Raw genomic sequence first — 16299 nt, 5'->3', positions numbered from 1 at the left:
TCTTAGATACTGAAGTATGCCTAACCCAATCATGAACCACTGCAACTTTGGCTGGATCAACCATAATACCATCTTTGGTCACTAATTGACCCAAAAATGTCATGAACTTAAGCCAAAACTCATATTTGGAGAATTTTGCATATAATATTTCCTCTCTCAATCTCTGAAGGACTGTCCTCGGATGCCTAACATGATCTATCTCATTCTTGGAATAAACCAAGATATATTCAATAAAGACAATCATAAATAAGTCCAAATAAGGTAGAAATACCCGGTCCATCAACTCCATAAAAGCAGTCAGGGCATTAGTCAACTCGAAGGACATAACCACAAACTCATAATGCCATAATGAGTCCCAAACACAGTCTTCAGGTTATTAGATTCCTGAACTCTCAACTGATGGAAACCCGGCCTCAAATCAATCTTTGAGAACACCGATGCACCCTGAAGTTGGTCAAATAAATCATCAATGTGAGGGAGACAATACTTGTTCTTGACGGTGAATTTGTTCCACTGACACGGACATATGTGTGCTTATCAATAATTTTTTCCTCTTTTGGAGGGTATTGATAAAGTGAAAGCACTCATTTTTATAGGACATTTGTGGGCATACCCGCATGGCATACTATCCTATTTTACTTTATTACTTAGTATAATAACCAGAGATATCTTCCTTCATATTTATCCTTTCAACATCCTGATCTTATCTTCGTACAGATACTTATCATTCTTGTCTTTATTACCTTTGTATTCTGAACTATGTATCTAAATTATGCAGGGCAATGGAGTCAAAGCTCATTCCCGAGTCATCATCTTCATAAGGGTCTTGGGCATCTTGATAATTATTACCTCCATAGTCTTCATCTGAACTAGGTATTCCAATTGGATTGATGTTGGTGTTTTCGTCTGAGTTTGGGACTAGTCTGTCATCTTTTAGAGTTGGACAGTCTTTACTAATAACATGCTTATCTTGTCCTTCAGTTTTAAAGAATTTTTCTAAAGTCTATTTAATTATGGCCTCGATTTGGTCATTTTTTTTCTTTTTCAGAGCGATAGTCTTTCTAGAATTGTCTTTTTGAAAAGTTTTAGATAATCTCCTTCGTGAGGAAAAAGATCCCTCTTCTTCATTTTTTTGCAAAGTGACAGTTATTAACGGATTTGATATGTCTTTACTGACTACTGTTTGAACTAGACTAGCTGTATCTTGAACTGATACAGTAGATTTCTTAGCATTCAGAGGGGAATGCACACCTTTCTCATCCATTTTTTATTGAGATGGAGAACTCTCGTTTGGAGTTTGTGTACTATCTATTCACTTAGATAAAACATAGATAAAGTATGGTAGTGTGATTTTTTGGGACTTAAGGCAATGTTTTTATTAAATATGTTGTAAATCATACTCAGTACTACCTCTCTTGTTTAGTCTAGTCATGTTTGTCTTGTTTTCCCTAGTTTTTGCCTTTTTTTACCCTATTCATCTTTTCTTCGTTCTTAACAACTTCGTCTTTAACCACACCCCAGACATAGATAAAACTTAGATAAAAGATGGTAGTGTGATTTTTTGGGACTTAAGGCAAAGCTTTTATTAAATATGTTGTAATCCTACTCAGTAATCCCTCTTTCATTTAGTCTAGTCATGTTTTTCTTGTGGTTTATACCTGAATTTCCCCAGTTTTTGCCTTTATTTTTTTTATGTTGTTCATCTCTTCTTCTTAATCTATGTTCTTAAATACTTTATCTTTAACACACCCCGGACATACATCTGGCAACAAATTCGTCCTTTGTTCATTAAGCAGACTTTCAAGGCCAAGAGTCCTAGGAAATTAGATGTTAATCCATGGAAGTTATTACGAAATTAATAAGCTAACCATATACTTAGGATAAAGTAATTAAATTGTACAACAGCTTACATATGAAAATAGTAAATCAAATTAATAACCTATTTTGGGGAGAAAACTTGGGTATAAAACTTCATAAGACTTACATGTTTTAACTAAGAGAGATTTCTCTTTCGTGCACCTCGAATAACTTTGCAAAGAAGCTGAAAACTTTATACAAACACACTTATTATTATTCAAACTTTAATACAAGCCAGGGATGATAGGTTGCTGTAGTGGAATATTGTACATAAAGGAAGGGGAATATGTTGGAGGTTTGGAGTAGGCTGATTTTTTGTAAATGATCTCACTATTTTCGCTAAAATCTATCCCTTCTAACAAACACAACTATCTCTTATATAGAAATAAGAGGTTGGAAATGAAAGGCGTAAATTAAACTACGTGGCCCAATTATTGATGGCTGACAACTTTATAAGATTCTTTTATTAATGCTCGTCAGGTGCTCATTAGGCCCCAAAGTCACATGCATTATTAATTTCATCTTTTTGACTGACACGGACATATGCGTGCATATCAACAGTTTTTCCCTCTTTTGGAGGATAGTGATAAAGTGACAACACTATTTGTCAAACTAGTGGAACACCCTATACTATATTTAATATATTTAATAGTTACTTTACAATGACATTTTGTCTACTAGTAAAAGGAAAAAGAAGAAACAACTCTTCTTCCTCATTTTTTCAAAGTAAACAAACTAATTGTCAAAATAGTAGGACACCCTATACTATCACTATTTACAAAATGACAAAAGGATCTTTATCCTACCAAATGCATCCTTATCTTCTATCTTACAAAATGACAAAATTAGCTATCAGTCGCTTTCATCTCCTTATCTTCTTGTCTTTCAATTCTTATCTTCTACGTATCTTCTCAAGAAGACAAAATGTTAGCTATCAGTAGCTATCATCCTTTTCTTTCTTCTTCTGCCTTATCTTCTCATCCTTCATCCATTTGTCTCGTTCCTATTCGGAGGATGTTAACATGGCATATTCAATTATCTTCTCCTTTTTTGGAGAGCAAAATTCGCACGTGCCTTTGGCGTGCTTTCTCATTTTGCACAATCGTTGCTGAGCCTGAGGGCTGGACTTAATAATACTTTTATTAATTAAATCTATCTTTGTTTCTATATATCTTTTAGCTGCCGGTGGTGTGTTCTTTGCCGGGGCAATCAAAATAGAGGAATGTATTTTGGTTCCTCCATAAGTTCTAAATCCTTTTTTGAAACTGTGTTTCATATTTTGCAACACAATTCTTAATTCAATGTACGTCTATAATGGACATCTTTATTGGTGAATATTTGAAATATCTTTTCTTGAAAATTATTTACAATATTAAAATCGTCAGTCTTTCCAATTTGCATAAAATGGTAGGCAAGATATCTTTCTTTTTTGTGAAAATCTGGTTCGGCAAAAATAAACTTAAGGACCAAAATATCTTTTACGGTAATCATTGGGTTATTGAGATAACAATTTTTTACTCCGTCTTGTACCCATGAAGGTAATCTACTAATTTATGGAAAAATTTGAAAAAGTAAGATAAATAAAATTTATTGCTCCAAAATCATACCAGTATCTAATTTCTTGAGGGGATGAATCTTGCAAGTAATTGATTCGAGGATATATCCCGGTAAAATCGATGTATCTGTTCAGAGTAATTTTAAGAGAAAATAAATCTCTCATTATCTGTTTTTGATCTCCAATGGCTTGAAGTAGCTTGTCGAATTTTTCTTTATATCCCAAAGTAATTCCTTTTTAAGGCAACTGGGGTCTAAAAGATATTTTTTCATACTTATCTTTTTTCTCTGTAGTTGTTGAGGTATTATCATATTTTTGCGCTTTTATCAAGCTATTAACAATATCATAAGAATCGCTGCACTGTCCAATTTTGGACGTTATCTAGGCACATACGCTGATTAATTTGTCAGCAATCAGTTGTTCACAATCGAAATTAGCAATTTTGATAATATCTGAAACTGTCGTTTGAATATCTTTAAATCCTTTATCAATATCTTGAAGATGGTCTTTAATTCTTTCCATCTCTGGTGAGAAAATCTGCTGAAATATTTTTTTCATTTCGAATAATTTCAATATCAAAAGAGTAATCAGAGCATTCGCCATCTGATAAATCATTTGTATTCCGATTTTGACGGAAGATTATTATGAACAAAAGCCTTTACTTGAGTATTATTAGTTCTAAGACTAAATCGTTTTGGTAGTAAGAAGTAATATAATTTTTGACAACTTTTTACTATGGCTAACAATTCTTTTTCATTAATATGATGTCTAGTTTGTATATCTGAAAAGGTTCTGGAACAATATCTACATAAACTTTCTCTTATCTTATTTTTATTAATATCATAATCTATTTTTTTTAATACTCCGCTCCAGCACTGTTCCGAAGCATCTGTTTCTAAAATTAAATCATTACTATCTTTTGGTAATTGTAATTTTGGTAAGTTTTTATAAATAGATTTAATATCTTTTACTTTTTTCATTAAGACTTCATTAAATTCAAAGCTCTTATCCTTTTTTAATAATTCCTGAAATAGCCTTCTTAGTTCAGCCAAATTCTGAATATAATCTGAGGCGTAGTTAAGAATTCCTAAAAAGCTTTGTACTTTCTTTTTATCGGTTAATTTATCAGGAAAAATAGATATTTTTTCAATGATATGGCTTTATAATTTTATAGCGTTTCCATCAATTATCATTCCTAAAAATTCTATCTCATTTTTAATAAGTTTGTTTTCTTTTTAAAAAGTGCTAATCCATTTTCTAAGTATAAGTTAGTAAACTTATTTAGGTGTATCAGATGTTCTTCAAGCTATCATACAAGACTAAAATATCATCAATGTAGACAAATATATAGTCATAATCTTTAAAGATATTATCCATTTTTTCTTTGAAATATTTGTGGGGCATTTTTTAATCCAAATGGCATGACTAACCATTCATATTGTCCTTGAGGAGTAGAAAATGCAGTATAATGAATACTATCTTTATTCATTTTTATTTGTCAAAATTCGTTTTTACAATCAAACTTAGAAAATATCTTTTTGTTAGTAGTTTTATGATATTTTTGTTAGTAGTTCTATTAATTAGACTTTTCTTATGTGGTAGGAAATATCCATAAAATATAGTATTATCATTTAATTTTTTATAATTAATAACCATTCTTGGTTTATTTCGTACTATCTCTGCATGGTTTCTAACCATGAAGGCGGGTGAACTATACGGAGAGTTACTAAGTCTTATTATTCTAAGACTTAATAATTTCTTAATCTGTTTTTGAAATTCTTCTTGGTCTTCGGGGTTGTATCTCATTGGTTTCACTCTAATAATTTTATCTTTATCTTTCATTTCTAGCTTGACTTCTATCTTATTTTTATCCCAAAATTCTAAGGGCTTTTCAGAAAAACATTGTTCTAATTTTTTTTGATCATATCCAAGCTTTCTTCTAATTTGTTGAAGGTTATATTATATTCTAGCAGGGGATATTGCTGATTTATTATCTGAAGGTTGTCCCAATCAGTATCATATTGTAGCAATGGAGTGCTTTTTGAAAATATTGGTTTGGTTTGGTATCCTATACCACCACACTGGGCTGTGCAGGGTTTAAATTGAATAGGTAATCTTTTAGAATAAACAGTTTTAAAATGTTCTACAATAATCGTATGTTGACAAGGAGTCTTAAATTTTATTTGAAATAGAACTCTATCATATAGTACGCTATGAAACATTTCTAAAAATTTATTTCCTAACAGTACATCTTGTCATGTATTATAAAAATAAAACGGGGACATTTTATTAAAAAATATCCTAATAGTATAATCGATTTAACAATGCCTCTAGACATTGTTACAATATTATTTGATATATCTCTTTCTTTGATAATAGGTAATTCTTGATGGTACTCTTTGGGAAATATTTCTGATCTACAGCAATATTTTTCTGATCCATTATCTATATAAGCAGCAAAATATTCTGCTTTATAATCTTTGTACGTTATTCCTATAGGAATATATATACTATATTGACTTGTCATTTTGATATGAATATTATCTTATCATTGTATGTAATTTTGATACCATGATCAAATATATCATATGGTTTTACACTTTCTAGGAAAGTGGTTCCTAGCAGTATTTTTAACATATCATTATTTCCTTCTAGTTCAACCAATAGTCTTATAGGTATAGTGTTATCTTTAAATTTTAAAATGGTTTCTATCATGTTTGTTATTTCATGTCTTTTTCCATTAAAATCAGTATAAAGATTATTATCTTTTAGTTTATATTGTTGGAGATGGTTACATAGCCTAAGGCTAATGTAATTTCCACTAACTCCTGTATCTAATAGGATGTTGATGGAAATAAATTGTATACCATTAAAATATTCTCATTTTATCTTATAATTTTTTATTTCATCATTTTTTGCTTCTAAGATAGGTTGTCGAACTCTTTCTGATTGTGTTCTTTTTATCATTGCTGCAGGGTTTATGACTCGAGTTTCCTCAAAGGATAATCGAGATGTGGAATCTTGTTGGTTTTATAAAGGTTTAGATTGTAAATCTAAATCTAACGGCGTATCTTCTATTTCTTGTATCTGTGTTATACTAGGAATTTGTATCTGACTAACTTCCTCAAATAGATGGGGATAATCTATTATCTCTTTTATGGCAAAGCAATCAGAATGATGTGTATTAGAAATAGCATATGAGATTACATATTTTATCGAATAGGGTTTATTGTATTTATGAAAGAAATCTTTTCTTTTAAAATCTTGTACTAAGTTTAACGTTTTATTAAAGTTTTTATCTAGAAGATGGTATGAAATTCTAGGATAAACATTAAATTTAATCTTTCTGTATTGCAATTCCTAAGCAGGCTTCTTTCCTGTTTATTATCCTATTATCTATAATAGCTAAATTTATTGGGGTATCTAATCCTTCTCTAAATATGGATTTTATTATTATTTCTATTGCTCCTATATGCATCCATCCTAGAGTATTTCAAATTTTTATTTTTATTTTTCGTAATTTATCTTAAATATATTTTTTGGAAATAATAAAGGAATCATTATTTTATTAGAAGTAACAGAAACTTCTAACTCTCTTTCCTGGATATTTAATCCATAAAATAAATGATGTTGCCTTTGTCTTAATCCGAATCTATCAAGTATATTTACGTCAAATTCTGAGTAGTTAGTTAAAGAAAGCTTTTCTTTTTGTATTTGTTTTAATTTTCTTTTATCAATAAAAATATCTTGTTTATATTCTCCAACTTGTTCTATCATTTCATCTATTATATCAATTTCTATTACATTATTTATTTTGACTGTCTTCTTTTGACGAAGAATAATAATCCGTATCAGTTAATATAAATATTGTATCGTCTGATTTCAACTTCTTCAAAATTATTTAGTTGTATAAATTCTTCTAAATTTATAATTTCTTCGATATCTTCATCGATTTCTATTTTCTTGTTATTATTAGCAAATTTCTTTGGGCATCTATTGGCCCAATGTCCTATCTCTTTGCAGTAGTAATATCTGCATTCGTTTGGATTTTTTCTTTTATTATTCCTTTTGTAAAAAGGTTTTTAATATCATGTATATCCTTTCTTTGTGTAATATCTAGCATTTCTCTTTTTAAAATATTTTTTCTTAAAGAGTTTCTTTTTCTTATATATTTTTTTAATCTTTTTGTAATAATAGGGACTTTCACATCCAATCATTATAGGCATTTTAGGAATATCACAACATAGACTTACTTTCTTTCTTAATCCTTTTGTTGCTTTAGCTAATATGACATCTGCACACCATATACTAACCTTATCTTTTAAATGAGTTATTCTTTTTCCTAGAGTATCAACTGTACCGAAATTATAAGTATATATTAAATTTTTGCCCCAAGGATCTGGTATCTTAATAAAAAACATCGGTAAATATATTTTTGTATTTTTAACTCTATTATAAACATAGAAATAATAATCTTAAAAGACACAAATATATTTATCTATTTCACACATATCACATAATTGTAATCGTAACAAAGCAGTTTCGTATTTTATAATCATTGCAGGATCTTTTAAAATATTACCTTCTCCGACAAATTCTAATCTTATAGCTTCAGTAGCTCTTATAATTAAATTAGAAATATTATCATCGGTACCAAAAATATCATTTTTAGTAGCATCATTTAAGTTTTGCGAAAATCTTAACACACTATTTAATAGACTTCGTTCTATAAAATATTTAGTGGTATCATAATCCATTTTGTTTACTGTTACTGCTATCCTTAAAGAAGTTTCTCATTTATCTATAGCTTCTTCAGTATTTTTAATACAATCTAAATTTAGATATATTCCAAACGGATTAACCGCTTCGCTTTTCATTGATCCTACGAGTGTATGACTATCTTTTGATCTTAACGTAGAGTTTATACCTGCATAAGCCCTAGTGGGTCTATTAAAACTTGTTCGGCTGGTTTCAACCTGAGTAGGGAGCTCAGTAATATTAGGATTAAAATCTACTTCTTCTGGTTTGACTGTATCCATTTTTAAGTTTATCATATCACCTTCATTTTTTTACTGAATTTCTTTTATATTTATTATAAGATTATCTAGTTTAGAATTTTCTGAGTTGGAGCTTACCATTTTAAATTATTTCTTCCGTATCCTTCAGGTATTTTTATTTTTGAAATATGGGATCCTATGATATCTAAAGTTTTATTTATAGGTTCTTTATCAACATTTATTTCTTTTTGATTTAGTATATCTTTCAAAGTTTGAATTTCTTTAACTATTAATTTTTCAAAGTAAATTATCATTTTTTGTATTTCGTACAAATCTTGTTCTATTTTTAGAGGATCTTCTTTATTAAGTAATTTATAATTGGATTTATTTTTCATTCTATCCTAAACTAGCTGGATGCTTTTTGAAATAATAGTTTTGAAGCAATTTTATATTATCTAATTCTCCTATTATATCGTTTTCATTAGGGTGTATTATATTTTGTACTCTTCTTACCTGTTCAATTTTATCAGGGTCTAATCTTTTTAAATATCTTCTGTAAGATTCATCTTTTCACTTAGCAATTTTTAATTTTTTCTGAAAGGTTCAATATAGATGGTTATCTAATCTTATTTTTTTAAAAGAGGGTAATCTATTCATTATCCTATGCTAGAAGTATGAGTTTTATTTTCGAGTTGAATGAGTTTTATGTTATCAGTTAGTCCTTCTATGACTCTGTCATAATCATCTAATATTTGTTTTGTTCTAATAGTAGAATCTCTCATATTTTCGTTGTTATCTTTCAAAAGTAAACGTAACAATTTTTTGTATTTTTCTTTACCGTCTTGGGTATCCTTTAAATATTTTTTAAACTTTCATAGATAATTATTATCTATTTTTATATCTGAAAAAGAGGGATGCCTTTTCATTCTATATTGATGTCATTAAAATTTTCATCACATCTTAAAGAGTTAGTTATTTTATCAAATTTATCTTCACTATTTTCTTGTCTAATATTAATATCTAATGAGGATATATAAATTTTTTTGAATAATATCTACCTCTACGTCTTTAATATCTATCATATTATTTGTAAATCCACAAATCACAATGATGATCATACCAATTGTAAAATGATAGTGGCAGGATTTACAAGCCAACTTCGAGGTTGGTGGGATAATTTTTATCAGAAATGCTCGTTCTGCTATTACTACTTTGATAAAAAAAGAAGTAGCTACTGAGGCAGTTTTTTCTGAAGAAGGAACGTCTCAAAGAGTTGTTGAAAATATTCGACAAGATGCAGTCTATATCTGGTTTCAGCCTGAGTAGAACATTTTAATGGTAGATTTACCAATCAAAATGAAACGCTTCAAACCCTTATGAATGGACTTCGTTGTAGACATTTAGGATAATTTAAGTGGTATAAAGACACCTTTCTTAGTAGAGTAATGGACTTTCCGGAAAGTAATATTACTCACTGGAAGACCACATTCATTGATGGCCTTCCTCCTCTCTTTGTTGAAAGAGTCAGAAAAACTCTTAAAGGCAATCGTTCTGCTATTCTTTATGATGTTTTTACCTATGTTCAATTAATTGGCACTTGCACTCAAGAAGGATTAAATTTGTGCAATGAGCTTAAACTAGCTCAACAACTTAAAATTAAGAGCAAAAAGGAAAAATCCCAACTAGGAGATTTCTGTAATCAATTTGCTGTTGATGGCACTTCTAATAAAATGGGTAAAAATACTAAAAAATTTAGTCATTCTAGGGAACATAAACCCTATAGAAAACATCATCGTTCTCGTCGGAGCAAAAAAAAAACGTGAAGCAAAGAAAGCTCATCGTAGATCTACTAGGTTTACCAAAAACTATTCTAAAAGAGACCTTAGCAAAATTAAGTGCTATGAATGTGGTCAATATAGGCATATTTCCCCCAATTGTAAACTTCAGAAACTCAAAAGTTTAAAACTTGACGAAGATCTTTATGATAAAGTCTATAGTTTGTTATACACTTCTGGTTCAGAATTCGATTATTACTCTAAGACAGAATCTAGATCTGAAAGTGAAGTTGAACTTTTTGATTTTTCTGATAATGATAATATTTTATTTATTAATTGTGGTACCAATTGTTCATGTGATAATTTTTCATGCAAAACCGATTAGTTTTATAAACTCCAGTCACAATTTCAAGATTTGAATGTCAATACAATTACTTCTGAAAATGTAATTGAATTATTAAAAAAAAAATCTTCAAATTCTAAATCAATATGATAAATCTGACACTTCTATGAAAAGTGAAGCAAGCAATGATGATATCGCAGATACCCAGTCCGATGGACCTAGGCCAATGTTATCATAATAATGACGTAGTGGGAATGTCATCTTCACAAAAGTTGTCTTCATATGGAGGAGGTACAATATGCTTTTTTCTATTCCAGAAAGCACTAGGATGATATGCACAAATAATTCATGATCACGAAGTTCTCAATTAGAGAGTGATGATAAAGATGATTCCGCGTCAACACCTCCCATTGTTAAGGAAAATATAAGATTGACGAAAAGGTAGAAGAAATTGTTGAATCCTCTAAACAAAATTCATTTTTAGGAATGTTACAGATTGTAACTGCCCATCGATGGTATATTAAATACACCATTTTAATTATTAATGAGTTTACTAGTACTAACACTGCAATGATTGATAGCGGAGCAGATGTTAGTTGTATTCAAGAAGGATTAATTCCTTCAAGATTTTTTGAAAACATTACTCATGCAGTTAAATCTGCATCCGGTCATACTTTAGATATCAAGTATAAACTATCTAATACTCATATTTGTCAGAATAAAATCTGCATTCCTCATTTTTTTATTAGTAAAAGATCAAATGCATCCCACAATTATACCCTGAACCCCTTTCATTAATATAATTTATCCCTTTTTTAAAAATAGATTCAAAAGGATTTACTGCTAGTTATAAAAATAAGGAGATATCATTTTCATTCATAGCTAAGTCAGTTACTAGAGATATTAATGCTTTAATTAATATCAAACAAATGCATGTTGATTCTTTATAACTGGAAATATATAGTATGAATATTTTTGATACATTGTGTCCTACCAAGGTACTGGAAAAAAATAAATTAATTTCTAAACAGATGGCCATTGATATTTGTGTCGATCACCCTAATGCTTTTTGGAATAGAAAAAAATATATTGTAACTCTTCTATATGAAGACAATTTTTGTGAAGATGACATTCCTACTAAGTCACGTCCCTGTCAAATAAATGCTGAATTAGTAGAAATTTACAAAAAAGAGATTGATAATCTTTTTACAAAAAGGTTTAATAAAATCATCTAAATCACCTTGGTCTTGTACTGTGTTTTATATTAATAATGTAGTAGAAAAGGAACGTGGCTTTCATAAATTGATTATCAATTATAAACCATTAAATAAATCTTTTAAATGGATTAGGTATCCTATTTCAAATAAAAGAGATTTATTATCTCGATTATATGATGCCAATATATTTTTAAAATTTGATTTAAAATTAGGCTATTGGCAATTTTAGATTTTCAAAAAGCATACTTATAGAACTGCTTTTAATATTTCCTTTGGGCAATATGAATAGAACGTAATGTCGTTTAGATTAAAGAATGTCTCATCTGAATTTCAGAAAATTATGAATGATATTTTTAATCCTTTTTGGATTTTATCATTATTTATATCGGGTGTATTATCATAACTTTTGGGACAAATTGACCTGGAAAGATCCTAAAACTAAGCAGTCATATGACCAAGAGCTCGTGGATAGTATTCGAGCAAAAATACGAGATTATACGAAACTACCTCAAAAGAAATTGGTAGTCGATAACTCTGTTAAACACATTGCGCGAACAATTTCGGTACAACAAGGCGATAAAAGCGAGATGATAAATGAATATCTCGAATAAGTTAAAAGAAGTTTGCTTCAAACTCTAAATCAATATGATAAATGTGACACTTCTATGAAAAGTGAAGCAAGCATTAATGATATTGCAGATGCCCAGTCCGATATACCTAGGCAAATGTTATCCGAAATTGAGCTCAAGAAGGTGGAAGAATTCCTCAAATAACTACAAGGCAAGGAAGATTTCCTTAAAACAACCGTTAAGGAAAAAGGTATAGCAGAATAAGGCCATCACTCCGGACCCTCAAACGACTGAAAAGATATCGAGCTATGAGAGGATATATCCCAAGCTCAATAAAGATGAAAAGAATAATTTTTATATCAACAGTAGAAACATTGTATATTAACAGTAGATATATTGTGCTTGAGACCCACATAAGGGATCCACTTTTATTCTCTATGTCTCCTTATCCCTCCTATATAAAGGGTATTCATTTTCATTTTCTAGGTAGAACTTTTAGAGTTTATTCCCTCTCTCTCTCTTGTAAACACTCCTCTTGTAATATACCTCTTGTTTGAAGAAATCAAGTTTCAAGTTTGGAGTAGCCTTCGGAGTAAGGTATTTTCTTTTAAGTCTTTTAATTTTTAATTTTCTTTTCTCCATAGCCGTGCCTATTTCTTGCTAGAAATCTCATATCTATGCTGGATATCTAAGTTCTGTAACATATGCATAATGAATTATTGGAACCCCTTTCATTAATACGATCTATCCCTTTTCAAAAATAGATTCAAAAGGATTACTAGTTTAGATGGTTTTATTAAATCTTTTTATAAAAAGTTATCAATCTCTTTTTTGCAAAATTTCATTAATTCAGCATTCATTTGACAGAGACGTGACTTAGTGGAAATGCCATCTTCACAAAAGTTGTCTTCATGTGGAAGAGTTACAATATATTTTTTTCTATTCCGAAAAGCACTAGGGTGATCAGCACAAATATCAATGGCTAGCTTTTCATAAATTAATTTAATTTTTTCCTTGGCAAGACGTAATGTATCAAAAATATTCATATTGTATATTTCCAGTTTTAAAGAATCAACATGCTTTTATTTCATATTAATTAAAGTATTAATATCTCTAGTAACTGGCTCAGTTATGAATGAAAAGGATATCTCCTTATTTTTATAACTAGCAGTAAATCCCTTTGAATCTATTTTTGAAAAAGGATAGGCCAATGTTTATCAATATTATAAAAAAAAACTTTATTAAATGCCTGGATATAATCCCAATACATCAAATTTATATTCATTTTATTGACGCAAACCTTTCTTTCATTCATTGTGAAAATTCCCCAATCATCAAACAGATTAAAATCTTTAGTGATTCACATATGCAAGAATTGTTCTTATAGCATAAAGAATCTATCATCTATAGCATTTCATCATTATTTTATTTTATAAGACTCTCTTCTTATCATCGGCGTTGCTTTCATAAAGATTTATTTGGAGTCAAAGATTTCAAGTCAAACTTGATTGACAATATAGTAAAACTAGGTGGGTTTAAGTCACTTCAACTTTCAAACATGTATGTAAAAGAAATTACGCATAAATACTTTGAAATCCATTAATTAAAAATCATGATTTAAACAACCCACTATGAATTTCAAGAACCATTAAAAAGATAAATAGAAAAATTACTTGCAAACTATCAATTCATACATATGAAATTATTTTGCATCAAAATAGACCAATAATCATTAGTTTAAACTGATTCATGCTATTAAGTAGAAATAAAAATTACCCATAAAAAAATCTTACTTGAAATCAAGAGATTTAGTTGAAAAAGTTTTATACTACATGGATGGAAAAAACCCATGAATAAACACCCACATACTTTAGAGTAAAGCTTGAAAAGAATTGGATAAATAAACATAATTTATCATATAATTAAAATACTTTAGGCATGTGAGTGGAAAGAATACTCTCATTGAAGCCTTACATACGCTAATATAAGATAGGTAATTAAACATCAAATACTTAATAATCTATACATTTGGAATCATGATATGAAAACCCATAAAGTTTCATACTTGAATTAAATAGAAGAGTTTGATAATTCATTTAGGCTTCATGGATGAAAGTATCTATGAATCAATACCCACATACCTTAGAGTAAAGCTTAAAGAAAATAAATATAATTTATCATATAATCAAAATAATTTAGGCATGAGAGTGGAAGGAATATTATCATTGAAGCCTTACATACCTTGAATCTGAAGCTTTGCTCAGAATCGAAGGACTTAATGAACACTCTTGAATCCTAGCCTTTTCTCCTCTTTGGAGCATTTTGTGTACTATCCGAAGTATATAAATCACCAAAATAATTTTTTTATCATATCCCGAGAGGGTACCCTAGACGTGACCGACATTCAGAAACCATTACTGGTTCCTAAGCAAACCACTTAGCCTGATCACACATCAGTTCATTCATTTAATCAGTGGAAGACTTAAAATAAAGAGGTAATTAGGTGGAAAATCCCAATCAACAATCTAACTCAAGAAAGAAAAGCCATGGGCCAACAAATCATACTCCAATCTATGTCATTTACATAGTCTGACAAGAACAATTCAAGGAAATAAAAAACTTAATCGACCCATCACTATCTAGTCTATGAAGCCTATATTACTACTATCTAATTGGTGCCAATGACAGGTTCATGGCTACCTCAAATCAGAATGAAAAGACTAAATTCGATGCAAGAATAACATAAGTGGTATCCTCTGAATGTAGAGGAGGACTCACCAATAATCTGAGTGTGAAGAGATCTTCAACGGTGTGCCTATTGATGATCTCTTAAACCTGTCTATGCATCATGAAATAATGCAGGCCAAATGGCGTCAATACGTGGAATGTACGAGTATGTAAAATGGCAGAATGAAACATATGTCAAGATAGAATAATATCGGTTCAAATATCTCAAGTAAGAAAGATAAGAGAGACTCAACCAAGGTTTCATAAGTCTAAAGTAAGAATATAGTTTAGACAGAGATGTAACACCCCTTAAAACGTTGTATGTAGGTATTTCAATTCTCGACGAAAATAATACAGCCTCTGTATTTCGGGAATCACTTTTCATAGGACAGTCCAAATTAGGTGATTCAAATTTCTGCGTAACCACAACGTCATTACCTACAACTTCCATGAAGACCATATCTTAAGATTCGGATTGTAAGTAGATCAAATAAATTAATCTTTGCAAGACATAGTGCTGTGACGGAATGGAGTATTTGTAGAAGAAAATTCATATCTCACTGTAGGTTGATCCAAATTGGATGATTCTTGAACGACATGAAACTATACTTCTATATCTACAATTCTTATGAAGACACAAAATCCTAATAAGGAATGTATCTTGTTCAAACGCAGCTTCGAAAATGGATATTCCGTTAAACGAGAGTTCATCTCACCTACCATAGAAAGATCTAGAACCATTTGACATCATCCATGACATCAAAATCCTCCATTGAATTTTCAAGATCATCCTATGTAATTAATTTTATTTATTGTTAATCCCTTCCTCCACACCTATAAATACCCACCTTATTTTTCATTTTATTCATCAAGCTTTCTTAAGCAACTCTTCTCTCTATATACTTCTTTACTCATTCTCAAATATAGTTTTAGTTTTAGTAGTATAAAATACTACTCCGGTAATTCTTATACTTCGGGTAGTACACAAAATGCTCCGGCGAGAAGAAAAGGCTAGGGGTCCAAGAGTGTTCCAATTTGGAGTAAAGCTTCGGATTTAAGGTATGTAAGTCTTTCATAGCATTGGATTGAGTTCGTCCATGCGTCCAATATTTAAATTCATTATAATTGAGTTATAGTTGAGTTTTATCCAAATCTTGAATTCTAAATGAATTAATTCTTCTTCTATTGAGTTAGATATATTTATGCATTAATATTATTATTATTGTTATCTCTCATATTATTGAAATTATTGTTCATGG

This window comes from Solanum dulcamara, chromosome 10, assembly GCF_947179165.1.
Source record: "Solanum dulcamara chromosome 10, daSolDulc1.2, whole genome shotgun sequence".
NCBI classification, from domain to species: Eukaryota; Viridiplantae; Streptophyta; class Magnoliopsida; order Solanales; family Solanaceae; genus Solanum; species Solanum dulcamara.
Note: the sequence above shows the minus strand (reverse complement) of the source record.